General features: G+C 40.3%; 1 protein-coding gene across 3 annotated transcripts in view; it reads right to left on the bottom strand.

Moving 5' to 3' along the window:
• RARB (retinoic acid receptor beta) overlaps positions 1-7,596 on the bottom strand; it is an 885,139-nt gene extending 877,543 nt beyond the window's left edge. The window contains exons 1-2 of one of the 3 annotated variants that reach the window (XM_054692829.1): positions 6,755-7,596; positions 3,801-3,879 (exon numbers count right to left, since the gene is read on the bottom strand). The gene's annotated coding sequence lies outside the window, so the exon portion shown is untranslated. Of the gene's footprint in view, positions 1-3,800; positions 3,927-5,182; positions 5,292-6,754 lie in introns of those variants that run through there. The other 2 variants (XM_054692837.1, XM_054692832.1) reach the window with 2 other exon arrangements.
• Positions 7,597-17,094: the final 9,498 nt, after the last annotated feature.

The following is a 17,094-nucleotide window of genomic DNA, read 5'->3' as shown; positions in this document are numbered from 1 at the left end:
ATCCACAGCCACTGCAGCACGAGTTCGATCCCTGGCCAGGGAACTACCCACATGGCACAGCCAGACCTCTCCTGACTAGCCCCCTGCTCTCCTCAGCAGTGCATTTCAGTCAATCTGCCTCTTCCCTTTCCCCACTTGTCTCTGGTGAATCCTCTCACTCCCCACACCTCTGGCCTGTACCCCAGTTCCGTATGCATAAATAATAAATCTTTTTAAAAAGAGAGTGAACTCTATCAGCATATCCAAAGACCAATTAGTCTTCCGTACCAACCTAAGGCTTCTCTCTTCAAAGATACTCCCTCTCCTGACCTCAAACTACATAAATGTTGACCTACCTTTGTATTTTATTTTATTTTTATTAATTTTAATGAAGTACCATTGTTTTACAACTTTATAATATTTTGACAGTATGGGAGTTCTACCTTCAAGTGTAGTTACCCTGGCTCTCCCAACACCAAAACACCCTTTATCCGCCACCATAGTCTATTAGTCCATTATGTTCTGGCCACTCCCTTCTTGCCTCTATTATTTCCTACTCCCAACCCTCCTTGATGTCTCAGATCTATGGTCAGCTTTTGGATTTTTTTTTTTAAAGATTTATTTATTTATACAAGAGCTAGGGAACAGGCCAGAAGCACGGGAGGGAGAGAGGACTCACCAGAGACAGAGCGGGGAGCAGCACTGCTAAGGGGAGCAGTGGGTGAGACAGGAAAGGTCTGCCACACCATGTGGGTATCTCCCTGGCAGGCCGGGAATTGAACCCATGCAGCAGAGGCTGCGTTCAGCTTCACAGTGCTGCGCTCAACCCCCTGCACCACCGGGAAGGCCCTTTTGGGGGTTGGTTTTAAAGTTTGTCTTTGTCTGACCCTTTGTTTGGTTTCTCTATATTCCACATATAAGTGAGATCATCTAGTATTTATCTTTCTCCTTATATAAATACTATCACACAGCATGTATATATTAGGTAGCTAGCTATAGCTAGCTTCTTTCACTCACCATTATGTTTTTATAGAGAGTAACCTTTTCTCTTAAATTGAAATTATTATTGAATTTTGTGTGATAAAATGTAGTCAATTCCCTTGAATTCATTCTCTTTAGAAATAACATAAATTTCAGCAAAATGTAATTTTGCCAAACATTATAGTCACTGTAACAGATACTGAGGATGATATCTAAATCAGATTTCATGAAAGGTAATAAAAGCATTGAAACTTGTATTCACTGAATGCCATCTGCTGAGACTTTGCTTCTGTTTGTAAACAATTCTATCTAAAAATTATTGTGGATATATCAAATATTTTTTCAGGACTCAGAATAATTCATTGCTCTTTGGTGTTATGTCTGAAGTAAGTTATTTGTAGAGAAAACTATGCATCTGTGTATCATTCAAGTAACATATACGCTCTATTGGTCCTTCCCTTTCATTAGGCTGTCACTGATACTATGGAGTTTTACAGATTATGGGTTTTGCCTAAAGCTACAGTCAGCTCTCTTACCCAGTAATTGGATAGACAGTTTTGGCTCAGCTCAGCAAGTCTGTACTTCTGTATGCAAAAGAAGCTCTGAATTGAAATGCAGCAGCCTTGCCAGGTCAGGATAAACAGATCAGTGGGGAAGTTTAGAAAATCGCCTTAAAGAACACTTTTGGTCCTATTTTGACATCTTTACTGATTGAATTTCCTAGTTTATGGATACATATGAATCATTAAATATTAGAAATACTAATCTAAAATACTGACTTTGTTTAAAAGCATTTTTAAGTTCTCAGTTTCAAAATGTTGGCTTAAGAAACAATGGATGTCAGTTAACTTTCTGCATTGAGGTAACACAAAACTTGAAGCTGATTTTTTGTTGTTGTTCTCAAGACAACACTGCTATAATAGAAATAATAAATGATATAGATGCTATGAGCCGCTATTTAATTCCCGAACTCTAAAATCTGAAGTCAATTTGTTCATAGCGTACTTGCTCCATAATAAAATTTAAATCTGGAGTATTCTAAGTAGTAAATTTATGTTCAGTGTGGGTGAGCTTATAACACTTTGAAAACCTCCTCTTTTTCACTTCATAAATTTACCGTTGTATTGGCCCAAAGAGAAGGCTCTGTTAGGCTGCCTTAATTTTCAAAGGAGAGGAAAATTTCAAGTTGCAAAAATAAACTCTGTCACATAAAACTTTCCACTTCCAGCCCCTAAGGGCGGTTGAAGAAGTGAGTATGTGCCCTGATATCCCTTCCTTCCTTTTGCTTTAGGTGGTTCCAGTTAGTGACAACTGATACTGAAATTTAAATACAATTGCTACCTTAGCAGCCAGACAGTCTGTTAGAAGTTGCATTCTGTTACTCTGCTGGCTCTGAAAAGAGGCTAGTGTCTCTCACAGAATCAGGCACTATAAGAAACAAAAACCTTTTTAAAATGGAGATTTTTAAAACAGATTTAAGGTGATTTAATCATCTCCCTCCTCTAATTCTTCTACCAGCCTCTCCTTTTTCAGCATCTGTGAAAGGAGACTTGAGAAAGGAAGAAGAGATATTGGTTCATTGCAAAATCAGTGAAGGTGTTAAGGGGAAAAGGATATCCTAAAGCTAATTCCATACAGGCTTTGTGGACTCCACCCCCACCCCAGGCCAAAGCCAAAGACACTGGGAACTCCAAATCCCATCACCACCAAAGGGAAGGTGGCTGGGACCTGAGGGTGGGGTTAAGCAGCCAAGTGCGTATAAAGACAGACACGTGGGCTTTGGGGGGTCCCCCATTTTGGCTCTCCACCAGCTAGCAGCGTCCAGCCAGCTCTGAGAGTGACTTTGGGTTTCCAGGTCGGCAAATCGGGTAGGATGCATTAAAGACTTTATTTCCCTATTTTCTCCCTGAGTTGTACATTTTCCTTATTTCCTTTTCCCTTATAAATAAACCTTTTATTAACCTTTTGTGTGTGCCTGTAGTGGAGTATTAATAAGTCCCTTTTAAGCGCGCGGGTGAGGACCCACAGCCAGGCAACCCATTCAATATCGGGGCTGTCCTATAACAGCTTGGCGCCCAATGTGATTTCCAAGCTTCACCCGTGGTTGACCAGCCCAAAGTAATTTATCTTGCGTTGGTCACCATAAAAAGCATGGACTGTCCTATACAAAGGTACTTGTGAGCTATTGCCTCTTGCTTTCTTGTCCATGCAGAATCTCTAGCTTGGAGAAGAATCCTGAGCCCCCAGAAAAAGTTTTTAAGTGTGAATCCTACTTTTCCATGTGTTGTTCATCTTTATGCAAGTTTTTTTAACCTCTGCAAACCACAGTTACAACATCTGTAAAATGGGAATGACATATCTGTCCTCACCGAGTTTTTGTAAGGATTAAGTGGAAATATATATATAAAACCCCTGGCATCTACAGATCAATCATAAATATTAGCTATTATGACTACAACATTTAAAACAACAGGATAGTGTGCCCACCGCAGACTCATTTCCTTCCTTCTCTGCCATACAACTAGACTGTATACCCCAGGCTTCTCACAGGGATGTGCAGGGCCACATGGTTGAGTTCTGGCCACAGAATATATTCAACTTTCAGCTCAAAGTGCTTAAGAAGTTTGTGCTCCTTCCACCCAGTTTTAACTCTTCTATATAGATATAAATGATTATAGCCCCAAGGGATGAAGGAGCTACAAATAAGAGAAATCAAGTTGAGATTCCAGAATAACTGTATGCCGGAATACAGCTACAAATACCTCCCAGCCAAGCACAACTTCCCTGGGCTGTTCTCTGTGCCATTATTTATTCGGGAGCTATTTGTTACTGCAACCTACCTTAATTAATTAAAACAGCTTGTAGAGAACCAAGATTCACATTTAAAATATTCTTGGTCTGGTACATCAGGGTTTCTCACTACAAAACAAATGAGAAATTGTCAATCAATTAACAGTCTGGCTTAGTTTTGCACCTTTGTATCTCCATGATAGTTTCTCTGTTGACCCGAATTTTTTCCAATATTGTTTATTCTGTGTAGTTCCCAGATCTACGAACTCCTATTCAGTCTCCTTAGGCCTCATTTTCCTTAGCACAGCCAAAAGAGGGTGCCATTTTTCTGTGCTTTATTGAAATTCCATGGGAAATAAATGCAAATAAGTAGTATTCTGATCCAATAAAAATATGTATGGATTTTAATAAGCATGAAAGTCCTGCAGACACTGAACTTCATTTTTTTTTCCTATTTGGTTCCTGGTGTGGAAGAAAGTCAGCAGCTACTGGGCACAAAGACAGCAGGCAGAGGCTATTAAGTCAACCATAAAATAAAGCAAGCAATACTTGCTGTGAAGATGCCCTGTAGTACAGCCCAGCATTACTTGGGCTGCTACTGACAGAAGAAACAGCAGCGGAATATTCTGTCCAGACCAGCAGGCCCACAAAAGGACATCCCTTATAATAAATATTTTATCACTTAGTTTTTGCAATTCTTATACATAGATTGTATCTGACAGAGAGAACCATCCCCTAAATATAAACAATGCAATCACTTTCCTACAGAGATGTTAGATTTCCAGATACCTGTCTACAAATTGTTACATTCATATTAATTATGTAATTCACAATTATGTAAATTATAGTCTACTGCAGGACAGGGGGAGGGAGGGCTGTGGCACAGATCACCAAAACACTTTCATGGCACTGATTCCCCAAGCTGGTCTCATCCTTGACTCTGAAAATAAAGTTCCCTTATTCACCTTTTCTCATTACAGTGCTGATTATTATTTTCAGTCAACACTGGTCCTGCGTGGTATGTGCCATCTTGTTTCATCTACCCCAAAACAGTCTACCTAAGTACACAGGTACATTCAAAGACAAATACAGCCTCCCATTTCTAAAGAGAATACATTTCCTGGTTCTATCCTCTCCTGCCTCCCTGGTCTGGTACCCAGGACCTGTCTCAAATTTAGTAGATAAACCTAGATTAGAGTTCATGTGTGAGTCAACAGCAATTAATAGTGATTAAATGACCCGATGAATAACAAAGCCACTCCCAGCTCCAGTAACAACTTTTTACCAATTTCCTGTAATTTTCTATCCATGAAGTCAGAGATTGTTAACATCACAAATTTACACAATGATGTTGTACCTCACAAGTAAGTTCACCTAGCTAAGGACACTGCTAAAAATGCCATCATAATACAAGTGAGGCACATCTACTCACGTTTCAGTAAAACATGTAAGAATCCACCAAGACCCATCCTTTCTCTCCAAACTTCATCAAAATTTCAGAACTTCTGACAATAAAACAAAACTATCAGTGGAAATGTTCTGTTTGACTACAGGTTAAGTAATAACCTAAGGAGTATCAACCATTAGCAACTAGAAGCTTTAAATGAAATGTAGGAACCCAAAGTCTATGATTTCTGTGCTGTATTGTCAATGTCAATGCTAAACCAATGCTGCTTTACAGAATAGAACACTTGGAACAAAAACAACAGCAAAATATTACTATCATTACTCAAAGATAAGTCTTCCTGTCTTGGTCTTTTAGAAAAGGTAAATTTTCCCAAATGCCACAGATTTAGACACCTCCAAGTCAATGTTTATCTGACCTACTGAGTCACCTATGCCCAGGAAATGCAGATTTAAAGGCAGGCTTGGATGCTTAAAGAAATAGCCCAAAACTAATCTGAAAGATGTCTTGGGCTTTAGTGCATTCCCAGCAATGACAATCTAAGACTTTGCTTAAAAAAAAAAAAAAAGTAGCTTTACAATGTTCTATTAACATCCTTGAAATCTCATAACCAACAATATGTATGAAACCATTATCTGAGGTTTAAGCAATTGCATAGTGCTATTTTAATTATGCATTGCAGGCAAACTGTGATTGTATCTTCGCCAGTATTTTATTAGAATGTCAATTCAATTGAATTACATCCCATGGGAAAGATTAGCATGGATTTTAGTAAGGATGTGTGAAAGTGTTGCTGTGTGAAAGCCAACTTTTAAAAGTTGTGTGCTAATGAAAGTGGAAATGGAAAGAGACGTGTGAGATTCTCAGGTCCAAGAAATCCTGCAGCCATTCTTCCCTCCATGTGATAGTAATCCTCACTGTTTGCAAATGGTACAAACTGAACCCAAAGCCTGCCAGACATCAACACTGCACTTTGAGCATTATGAGAGGATAAAAGGGATTTAGGATGAGAAAATGTGTATATTTTCACACCTACCCTTTAGCTTGCAGCAGGGAGGGAATTAAATATTAAACCATACAATGAATGGAAATTTGAATCAAATCTTTTAACTGCCCCCATGAAAAAGTTAAAGTAGCAAAGTAGCAGACTTTGGGGGGTCACCTATGGTAACAGCCACATTTCACTGGAGAAATGGGCCAAAAATAGGGCCACTTGACTAGCAAATTAGTTGCAGAGAAAGGTTAAAGTTCTCACAAAAGCATGCCCAGCACCCTACTTTTTATACCATTATCATAATATTTTCTAGACAGTGCTAGAATACTTCACATTTTGTCTTTTTTTTTTTTTTTTGGAAATTTGTAATTAAGGGGGGAAATCTGAGTATATAATACAGGCAGATTATTACTTTCTTTGAGCAAGTAAAAATAGCACAGAGTAAAGGAAATGGTTAAAAACGGGAGAAAAATATTGGTAAAATCTTTTTTTCAACAGCAAATAGGTTATAGCAACCTGTTCCCTATAAGCAACTGCTTACAGTGTACTAGTCTCTGAAAACTATCTAAGATAAGCCCCTGGGAGGAAAAAAAAAACCAAAACACCTGTGAGCTGGTTTATCCTTAGCCCTCCAGCTTCTGCAGTCACCATCCACTTTTCAGTCCTTGGTATTTTCGGGAATTATCACTAGTCGCCCAGAAGAAAATTAAAATCACTCAAAATAGGATTCTCTATGATGGCTACGATATGAAGCTGCCATCTGATGCTACCTTAGTCACTGACTTCCAGAGGAGGGGCTATCAGGGCTTTGCACTCTCCCTCACACAGACCCCAGGAGAAGGTGTAACAGGGATGGAGGGCTAGGGACAGCGTGGGGAAGGAAAACTTTGATGTTTCCAACAAGAAACATGGATGTCCTGCTGTTTCAGTCACTCCCTCAGGCAACGCCCCATTTATCCACCCGTGGCCCAGGGCTGACACTGGATGAGACTGGAGCCAGGAACCCTTCCTCTGCTGAGCCTACAAGGCGCACCTCACCTTGGTCACAGGCCCCCCAACCCCTTCCAGCTCCAGCTCATTAGTTCAAACGCCTCGTGACTTGGAAAACGGGGTACAGGGTTGAGGGGGTTGAAGGTGAAGGGGAGATGGGGCGTGGGAGTTGCAGGCCAGTTAGGTGAGGTCAGGCCTGTCACAAACACCAAATAAATGGCCTGTGCCAGCACAGCCTCCTCTGCTCCACACCCACCCCCTGGGGTCTGAGTTCTCGCGCTCACCAGGCACCCTCTTTCTCCCGCCCGAGGTCCTGAACTGGTGGCTGCTCCCCATTCCCTCAGCTCCCCAAATTCTGGGTTGGCAGAGGAAAGGAGCGCTCCCTCTCCTCAACACTCCGGGCCCCACGCTCTACAGATCCCCACTCGCTACCGGTCCCAGGCTCGGGGCTCTCAGGGAAGCCCCCCTCTTCTTCCCTGATCAGGTCTGGCTCGTGGGGCCTCTTCCACCCTCTTCCCCCACAGGCGCCGGCTCGCGCTGTCTCGCCGGGCGCATCCTCCCCGGCTCCCTGCCCCCCTCCGCGCCTCCCCCGGGCCCGCCGCCGGCGGCCCGCCCTTCCTCGCCACGGGGTCACTTGGGGACAGGCGCTCTCCCCCGCCCTCCCGCGGCGGTAGCCCGAGCCTCCGGCGGCGGCGGCGAACCCGGGCGCCAGCCCGAGCCCCGAACGCCCGCGCGACGTGCGAAGCCTCCCCAGACCCCGTCCCGGGCCCGGCGCGGGCGGACCTGGCGGCCGCGACCCCGCTGAGGGGAGCGCCGTGAACTCGCGGGCGCGGACACAGGCGGGCGAGGCGAGGGCGCCCTGCGACGGCCGGGACGCGCCCGCGGGCGCTGAGGAGCGTCTCACGCTCGACGACCTCAGAGTGCGCCGGGCAGCCGGGCGCTTCCGGCCCGCGGCTCCCGGAGCCCCGCCCCCTCCGCGCCCCTACCCCCCAGCGCTGGGCCCGCGCGGCCCAGACGCGACCCTCCCGGGCGCCCCGAGCGGGACCAAACCCGGCCGGGAGGGCCGGTACGCCCGAGCCTCTGTCTCCAGGACTCCCAAGTCCTCGGTACTTTTCTCCAGGTAAATGCTACTGAGAGCTCCCAAAAGAGTCATTTGCGCTGGAGCAAAATCCCATGCAGTTGTTTTAATATAAATTTTATTGCCATTTAAAGTAAAGTACACTAAAAAAGTGCACGGGGCACAGCTGGACGAATGTTCTCAAACTGCACACACCTCTGTCACCAGCAGCTGGAACAGGGAACAGCCCGCGACCAGCACCCTTGATGTTCCGCCTCTTTAGTTCTTTCCAGCCCCCAACTCCAACCACCCACCCAGGGCGTCCACTTGAGATTTTTTAGCAAGAAGACTGGTTTGGTCTACTTTTATATTTTATGTAAATGTGATCCTGGAGAATGTAACCTGTGTGTCTGGTTTCTTTTCACTCAACATCATGTTAGTGAGTTGCCTCGTTTTTGCCTCTAGTTGAAGGTTCTTTTTGTATAGTATTTTTTTGTATTTTTTGTATTATTTTGTATAGTGTTTTGTATAGGGTTTTTTTTTTTGTATACTATGTCCGTATACAACGGTTTTCTCATTTATTTTCATGGATATTTTGATGCCTTCTGGTTCTGTGGTTATTGCAGAAAGCACTGGTGTGAACATTCTAATAAGTGCCTCTTCTTGGTTGACATTTTTGCATTTCTGTGGATAAATACCGACAAGTGAAATTAGGCCATAGGAAGGCATGTGTCAGCTTTATAAGAGGTAGCCAGAGATTTCCATTTACTTCTCCCCAGCAATGTATGAAAATCTCCACAGTTTCAAGACCAAGTAAGGACCTGCTATGTGCAGTGGCTAGGACAAACTGAGTCCCTAATGTTGTTCTAAGAAGAGAGACTGACAGGAGATTTTATATATATATATATATATGTATATATATATATACATATATATATATGTATGTATATATAAATATATGTATATATACATATAAAAATATATTCATATATAATATATATGTGAATAAATATATATCAAAAATATACAGATTGCTACACTAGCTAAAGCCTGATGGTGGAAAAAAAAAACAACACTGGGTTGTGAGATTGGGGAGACCGTTTGAAGAAAACTTCTAGGAGGAGGTGACAATTGAGTCCAGACTCCAGAGACAGAAGGAACTCTGAATGAAGACTGGCGGTGGAAAAGAAGTTTCTCCAACACTCTCACATTTTCCTGTCTTCCAGTGTGCTGGGCTCCCCAGACTTGTGAAGACCAGGTTGGAAGTTTTCAAAGTCTACACTTTAACAGCACTACTGCTTGATGGGAAAGCCCCAGGAAAGTCCCACGTTTTACCCATCTCTTCTAGTCTCTGAACTCCCAAACATGTCTCTTCCAGGGTACTTCTATCCTTAGTTGTATAATTAGTGCTCTTCATGCTTTGTGCTTTCATTCCACAATTTGCCAAGTATTTTACCACTTAAAAAGATACTCCTAACTTGAAAAATACTTCTGGCTTTTAGTTATTGATGAGGTATCCTGGTGTTAGACACATATGGAGTACCCACAAAGCAGACAACATGAAAACTTTAATTTGCCCAAGTCAGGGAAAATTCAAAGGCAACTCTGGGCATTTCCCACTACCCTCTAGACACTGTGCTGAGGGAGTATCTACAGTGTCCCTCCAATTCCCACAGCAAACCATCCAAGCAGCATCATTAGCTCCACTGAGCACATACAGAAACAGAGGCATAGAGGGATTCCCTAATTCACCTAAATTAACATAGTTAATGGTCAGGAGAATTCAAATACAAACCCAGAATTGCCTGACTTTGAAAGCCAGTGTCTGGGAGCAGAGTCAATGACCAAGATTCTTATAGAATTAAACTTTTTTTTATTGAGGTAATACTGTTGTATTACATATAGGTTTCAAGTGTACAGCCTCTGAAGTTAACATGTGTACATCCTACCGAATGTTCACCGCTACAATTCTAGTGTCCATCTATCACTATACGATTAATCCCTTTTAACTGATTTACCCACCTCTCTGCCCCCTTCCCTTCTGGTAACCACTATTTTGTTCTTAGAGTTTAAAAGTTTGGGTTTTTGTTTTGCTTTATTTGGTTCATTCCTTTGTTTTGTTTCTTTATGTACCACATATCGGTGAAATCATACAGTAGTTAACTTATTTCACTTAACATAATCCCCTCCAATCCCATACATATTGGTGCAGTGGCAGCATTTCATGTTTTGTTTTTTTTTTTTTATTTAATGACTGAGTCATCTTTCATTGTGTATGTAACCACATCTAGAATTGATTTTTTTGTAGGGACTGTTTCTAAGCGATAAAGTGAAGACGGAAGCAGGATAAGACACGTGAAAAGCTGAGCTAGAATGTCTCAGCTGGAGACTGGCTTTAGTCTAATCCACGGGGAATATGAATTGCATCACAGAGTTAATCTCATTTTGAGGCAAAGAGGAGGTTTTGGAACTACTGTCAGCCAGTCCTTGGCATTTGTCCAGAGAAGGGTTCATCAATGAGCCATTAGCAGCAGCCAAGACCAGAGCACCAGCCCAGTGAAGGGGCTCCAGCTGGGTAACTAACAGCACCCACCAGATCCTGTGGCAGTTTGTCTTTGCCCCAACCTCACCCTGGACATCCAGGTTATCCAGGAAACACCATGCTCCAAAACACTAGTCATCCCACTGCCTATGTCCACCAAACTTCCCCTTCACCAGGAATCTCAAACACATGTGTTAAAGCACATATGGAATCACTGAAGGACTTGCTAAAATACATGGTTGGATCTGACACTCAGGGTCTATAGCTCTATAGGACTGGGTGGGGACTGACTTTCATCTTTAACATGTTCCCAGGTGATGTGAGCCACGTCTGAGAACCACTGCCCTGAAACACCATGTCAGGCATTATACCTGGACTCAGGTGACACCTAAGCTACACTTGTAGATTCTCTTTCACTTTAACCAGCCTGTTCTTCGGAAATATGTCTCCTTGGGTAGTTGCTCTGCTAGTGGACTTAGGAGTGTCTATGGCAGATAATTCGCATACACAAATCTTTGTGGTAACCTCAGTGACCCCCAGCATTCAATACAATCAAAAAGAGAATTGAGAACTCTGGATATGAAGGAAACGACTCTAGGCAAAATATTAGATTAGCCTATATGTTGCCCTCATTCCACCAGACTCCTAAATTCTGCCTAAAATCCCCCCTATTTCTGATAAAGGCACCAGAATATTTTATGCAGAAACTGGCTCTTGCCTGTTCACAAGAGCTTATTTGAATCCATCTCTTCCCAACTGGCATGGAAATCAGCAAACGTTAATAAGCAAGGCTATTTCCCCCAAGAATGTTAGTTATTAACTTTTACCATACACCAATATGGTGTCTCTCTCTGCTCTTAAAATCTGTGTAAGAAAAGATTTAAAAATTCATTACAATGTAAAATGGACAATAAAATTTAATCATTTTGTGCACCAAACACACAGAATTATGTGTGTTTTATCCCTACACTATGCTGAGTGCTTTTACATGTTTATCTTTATTCTCAAGATAATCTACTGAGGGGTTTTCATTTCTGAGAGTGGACAAATCAGAGATTGTGATTCAGAAGTTGACTGATTTGCTCAAGTTTGTATAAACAGAGGCTGCCCCTACTTCAAGAACCATATATACTAGCCTCAAAAATCTAGGTCCTCTCTATTACTTCACTCCTTTTTGGCACTAGAGAGAGGATCAGACCTTGCACCTAATAAATGATTCTTTAATGCAACAGTTCACAAACATTTTGGTCTCAGGAGATCTTGTAACAAATTGGAAAACATGGAGGATCCCAAAGAAGGATTCTGTGGTTCTGTGGATATTTTTTGTGTTAAAATTGGGACTGAGAAATATTTAAGATTCTTTACTAATAAATTTAGAAACGGCAATGATAAACAATTACATGTTAACATAAATAACATTTTTTATTAAATGATAACTATATTTTTTTAAATAGGAGCATATTTAGGTGGAAAATCATTATTTTACATTTTTACAAATCTCTTCATTGTCTAGTTTCATAGAAGATAGCTGAAGTCTTATAAATCCTTCTGCATCCAGTCTATTAAAGTTTGTTGCTTGGCTTGAAGTAGATAAAGAAAATTCAGCTTCATGGAAATCTGAAAAGGGAGGCCCTCATGGACACTCAGACATGGTTTTGGGTACCCCCAGGTATCTTAGAATCACTATGAAGACTGCTGACCTAATTATTAAATCTAGCCTTGAGACAGAAATGAGGATCCACAGTTGGCATAGAGTAAGATTATTTTAGAATTTCATTAATCTAATGAGCTAAATAGCCATTCTATAATATAAACACAGTAGACATATTGTTATATAACACACACACACACACACATATATATATATATATATATATATATACACACACACACACATATATTTTCTCTTTCCAACCTCAGCCACTGCCAGTTTGCTGCCTTTCCAATTGTAGGCATGCACTTTTTAATACCACTATTCATTCAGAAAACACATATTAAGCATCTACTGTATATCAGGAAACATACTAGATGCTGAGGACATAACAGTATGCAAAACATTCAAATCACTTCCTTCAGTGGTCTTACAATTTAGTGGGAGACAGTAGGTCTTTAATACCAGGACAGAAACGTGTGTGGAAATTTTCTACACAATTAGGTAAGTCTTTTCTGTGTCAGTACAAGAGGGAGGATTGAAGAAGTCCTGGAAGTCAACTGGGTAAAGGTGGGACAAGAATTTTCAAGGCTGAAAATTGTATGAAATCAGATCAGAAACATGAGACCTATGGACCACAGCAAAGGTTTGGGTCTTTCTCCTAAAAAAAAAATAAAAAAAAAATTTTACATGGAAAGGGATGTGATATATGTGAGATAATTCAGATGACTTTAGAGCAGTCTAGGCAAGACAAGGCAAGTGCTTTAGCTCACTTGGATAGAGGAAATGGAGACTTGTGCACAGATTTGAGAGTTGTCAGGAGTCAAAACTGAAAGGACGCAGTGCTGCGTTGGGGAGGAAGAGGAGAAGAAGATATCAGAGATGTTTCCAGTACAGCTGCAAGCATCTATTAAATGCTTCCTACATGCCAGCCACTGTTCTAGACTCAGTGTCACCAAAGAGTAGGAATTAAAATTGAGCTTTCCTAGGAGTAATAGAAAAATAAAATGTAAATATTGTATCAACAAGGTAAGATTTTATTTATTTATCCTCTCACTCTGAAAAATCTAGAATCTGAGATCCCATATTTTCCTCCATGAAATCCTTGAGATTTGACTTCATGCTAGCTTATTGTTCCTCTAGGCAGGCCTCCACAACTCACTCTCAAGTTCCTTCAAGATGACTGCTACAGTCCTAGCCATTATACAAATTATCCAGCTAGCAGGAAGAGAAGAAGAATCAGAAGCTAATCATAAGGGAACTTCCCAGAAGCAATCACATTTCCATTTATATCCATTGCCCTGAGCCAAAGAAGCTACAAGAGATGCTAGGGAACATAATCTTCGTTCTGTGCGGCATTGGGTAAGGCTAGAAAATTTATTACTCAGAACAAGTAGGAAAGGATATTGAGGCACAACACAGTGTTTCTACAAACACATAACTGGATGCAGGTGTCGCACTTTCAAGGGCTTCCAAAAACTCAAGGTCAATGGTTTCCTTCTTTCAAATCTCAGTATTTCTCCTCTGTCAAACAAGAGGGCCTTTACCACATGACTTCGAGAATTTCTTCCAGTTCTAGAGTACTACTATGCTTCCCTTACAATGAGAGATTTTATAATTGTTCATTTGTCAAAAGTATTGATTACATTTGTTCTATTACAAATGAATACATTTTGCTGAAGACACATATGATTCTTTCCTACAATGATTCTCTTTGTTAATGGTGAATTCACTGGAATCAGTAAAATGTGATATTTTTACTTGCTCTTCATGTATTCAATATATTTGTTTCATGGAACATAAAATATTAATACAGTAGAAAAATGTAAACTTTTTGTTTGAATTGACTGTGTGTTCTGAAAAATGTTAAGAATAAATATTGCTTCTTTTTAGAAAACAAAACAAGCACATCTTCAATTTAAAATAAATTTTAATTACAAACTTTTTTTTAAAGATTTATTTATTTATTTATACAAGCACTGGGTACAGTCAGAAGTGTGGGAGGGTGAGAGAATTCACCAGAGCCAGAGCAGGGAACAGAACAGGCAGACTGACGAAATACACTGCTGAGGGGAGCAGTAGGCGTGGCAGGAGAGGTCTGCGTGCCATGCGGGACCCTCGCCGGTGGCTGGGGATCAAACTGGCGCTGCAGAGGCTGTGGGCAGCTTCACAGCCCAGCGCTCAACCGCTGCACCACCAGGGGAGGCCCTACAAACTTTTTTTTATGGTAAGAAGAACAATTAGAAATTATTCAACATTATGGTCACCCCTGCCCAAATATACCTGATTTTAGAAAGTTGGGGTAAAAAGATAAATGACCTATACTAGTTTCATTTGTGTGTTATTCAGGTCAACACTAGTATTTAGGCTGAATTAAAGTGATGATAGTAGTAGATAAGCCTTAAGAAAACTGGCTACCCACTGGAAAACAATTTGAATTTATAACTTGTTAAGGTTATACCACAAAGTAGATTACTTATAATACAGGCTATGCCATTCTGACTTTTGTCACTAGATTCTTCTTCCTTTTTTAAAAGATTTATTTATTTATGCATACAAGAACTGGGGTACAGGCCAGAGCTGCGGGGGATGAGAGGATTCACCAGAGTGGGGAACAGAACAGGCAGATCCACTGAAATACACTGCTGAGGGGAGCAGCAGGCAAGACAGGAGAGGTCTGCTGAGCCATCTGGGTAGCTCCCTGGCCTGCTGGGGATGATGGAACTCCTGCTGCAGAGGCTGCTGATCACTTCACAGTGCCGTGCTTAACCCCTTGCACCACCAGGGAGGTCCTCTCACTAGATTCTTCTTAAATCAAGCCAGCCATAGAAAAATATCCAAATAATAACTGACTCTGTTTCCAGTTTCCGATTGAATTAATTGAATCAGTGTTAGAATACAGTGATAGTTCCCATTTCACTCAGTAAGTAAAACTTTCCTGATTTGATTTATTGCAATTGAATAGTTTAAAGAACTGTTGCATGAAATAGAATTTCCCCTAGTTTCCAGTTAGTAGTTAAGTCTGTTAAAGACCTCTAAGAGATTATTTAAAAGGAGTCATTGAAAACATAAATTTTGTGAAAGTACTATTTAAATCATGAAACATATTTATTGTTTGATTTAAATAAGAATTTAACAAACTAGGTGTCTTCTCTTTAGCAGTATCTTTTCTTCTCAAATAAGGATGATTAGAAAGCTAGTGAGAACACATATTTTAAAATTTACCTTTCCTCATTGCTTTTCAAACTGAAATTCAGCTTGAATTTCATTCTAAAAAGTTTTTAGTATGAATGTGTATATGTGTATTTGTGTATATATATAAATAAAAATATAAATACTTTCATCTAGTTTCCTGTGTGGTGCTATTTGCCCTGCAAAATAAATTTTTATCAATTTGGATGACCTTTGTAATTTTTTTATAATGTGTACAATTTTAAAACTATTAATCTTCTGGTGACATCGTCGATATCACAGGCAATGACATACCATAAAATACAATTTGTCAGCTTTTAAAATGAGCTAACCTTGCTTGTTCAGATTTGGGCATAGATAAGAAACCTGAATATTTAAGCAAGATATACTCTAGTTTTACAGTTGCCCAGAGATTTAAATAAGGCGGGATGATTGTCTATTGCAGCTCATAATAATGCTCTTAAATTTAGAGCTGCAAATACCCCCCACTCACCAGTCGGCAAGCTTCTGAGAGCCTTCAGACTAAAAATCTGCAGCTGTGTTTATGTGGTAATTTAGAACCCCGATTACATATGCAAGCAACTGGGCTCCATGGCTCAATCACAATTCATTCATTTTGCTTTTTTTGTACCAAAGAAATAAAATCAGAGAACTATATAGCATTATGACCAGCTCTTAAAAATCACAAAAATCAGGAGATTGAAAATTACAAAAAATCACAAATCTTTTCCATTTCCTATTAAAGTTCACCACAGAAATTCTAGATAGATGTAGTTATAATATTCAGCTCAGCAAACATTTATTAAAGCAAGAGCAAGTTAGCACAATGAAAGAAATTAAAGCAGGCCTTTTACCTTAAGGACCTTGGGGCCTAACAAGATACTTGGAATCAAACACTGAGTGTGTGCAGTGTGTGCCTGTGTGTGTGCACCAGTAATATCCTTTTGGAGAACACCTACAAATGAACTGATTTTATTCCCAGATATAAATACAATTTTGGAGTATTTTCCTTTGGGATGTTACAGAGCTATGCAGTTGTGTGACTTATGATTCACATAGCAACAATTTCTAAAATAACTTGTTTACTGTCTAGATTTACAGTGAACCTAACAAAAATATATGCAGTCCGTGTCACTATATATAATAAGCAGACACTAGAAAGCTGTGTAAAAATTGGGTTTTGTTTAAATGGATTACCATTTTAATAATATTTTATGGTTAAGTGAAATTTAAATTTAAAAAAATCATATTCTAATTTAGGTGTTTTCATAAAGCTGGTTTTTTCTCATATTATTTTTGCTTAACCAATATGTTAGAACATAGATGAGGTGAATGTACTGGACTATTGCAAGAGAAATTATTTTACTCTGAAACATCCAAACATTTTTTTAAGGTGCTGTAGAGAAGTGATACTCTTATAACTATATTGGAACATAACAAAGGCTGTTTCCAATTTACTCTTGGGTTGCATTTCAGTTGTTAAGATGATTGGAATGCAGAGTTTCTACTGGAA

This window comes from Talpa occidentalis, unplaced genomic scaffold (assembly GCF_014898055.3).
Source record: "Talpa occidentalis isolate TD23 unplaced genomic scaffold, MPIMG_talOcc4v2.1 talOcc4.10, whole genome shotgun sequence".
Classification (NCBI taxonomy): Eukaryota; Metazoa; Chordata; class Mammalia; order Eulipotyphla; family Talpidae; genus Talpa; species Talpa occidentalis.
Note: the sequence above shows the minus strand (reverse complement) of the source record. Positions and strands in the feature narration are given on the sequence as shown.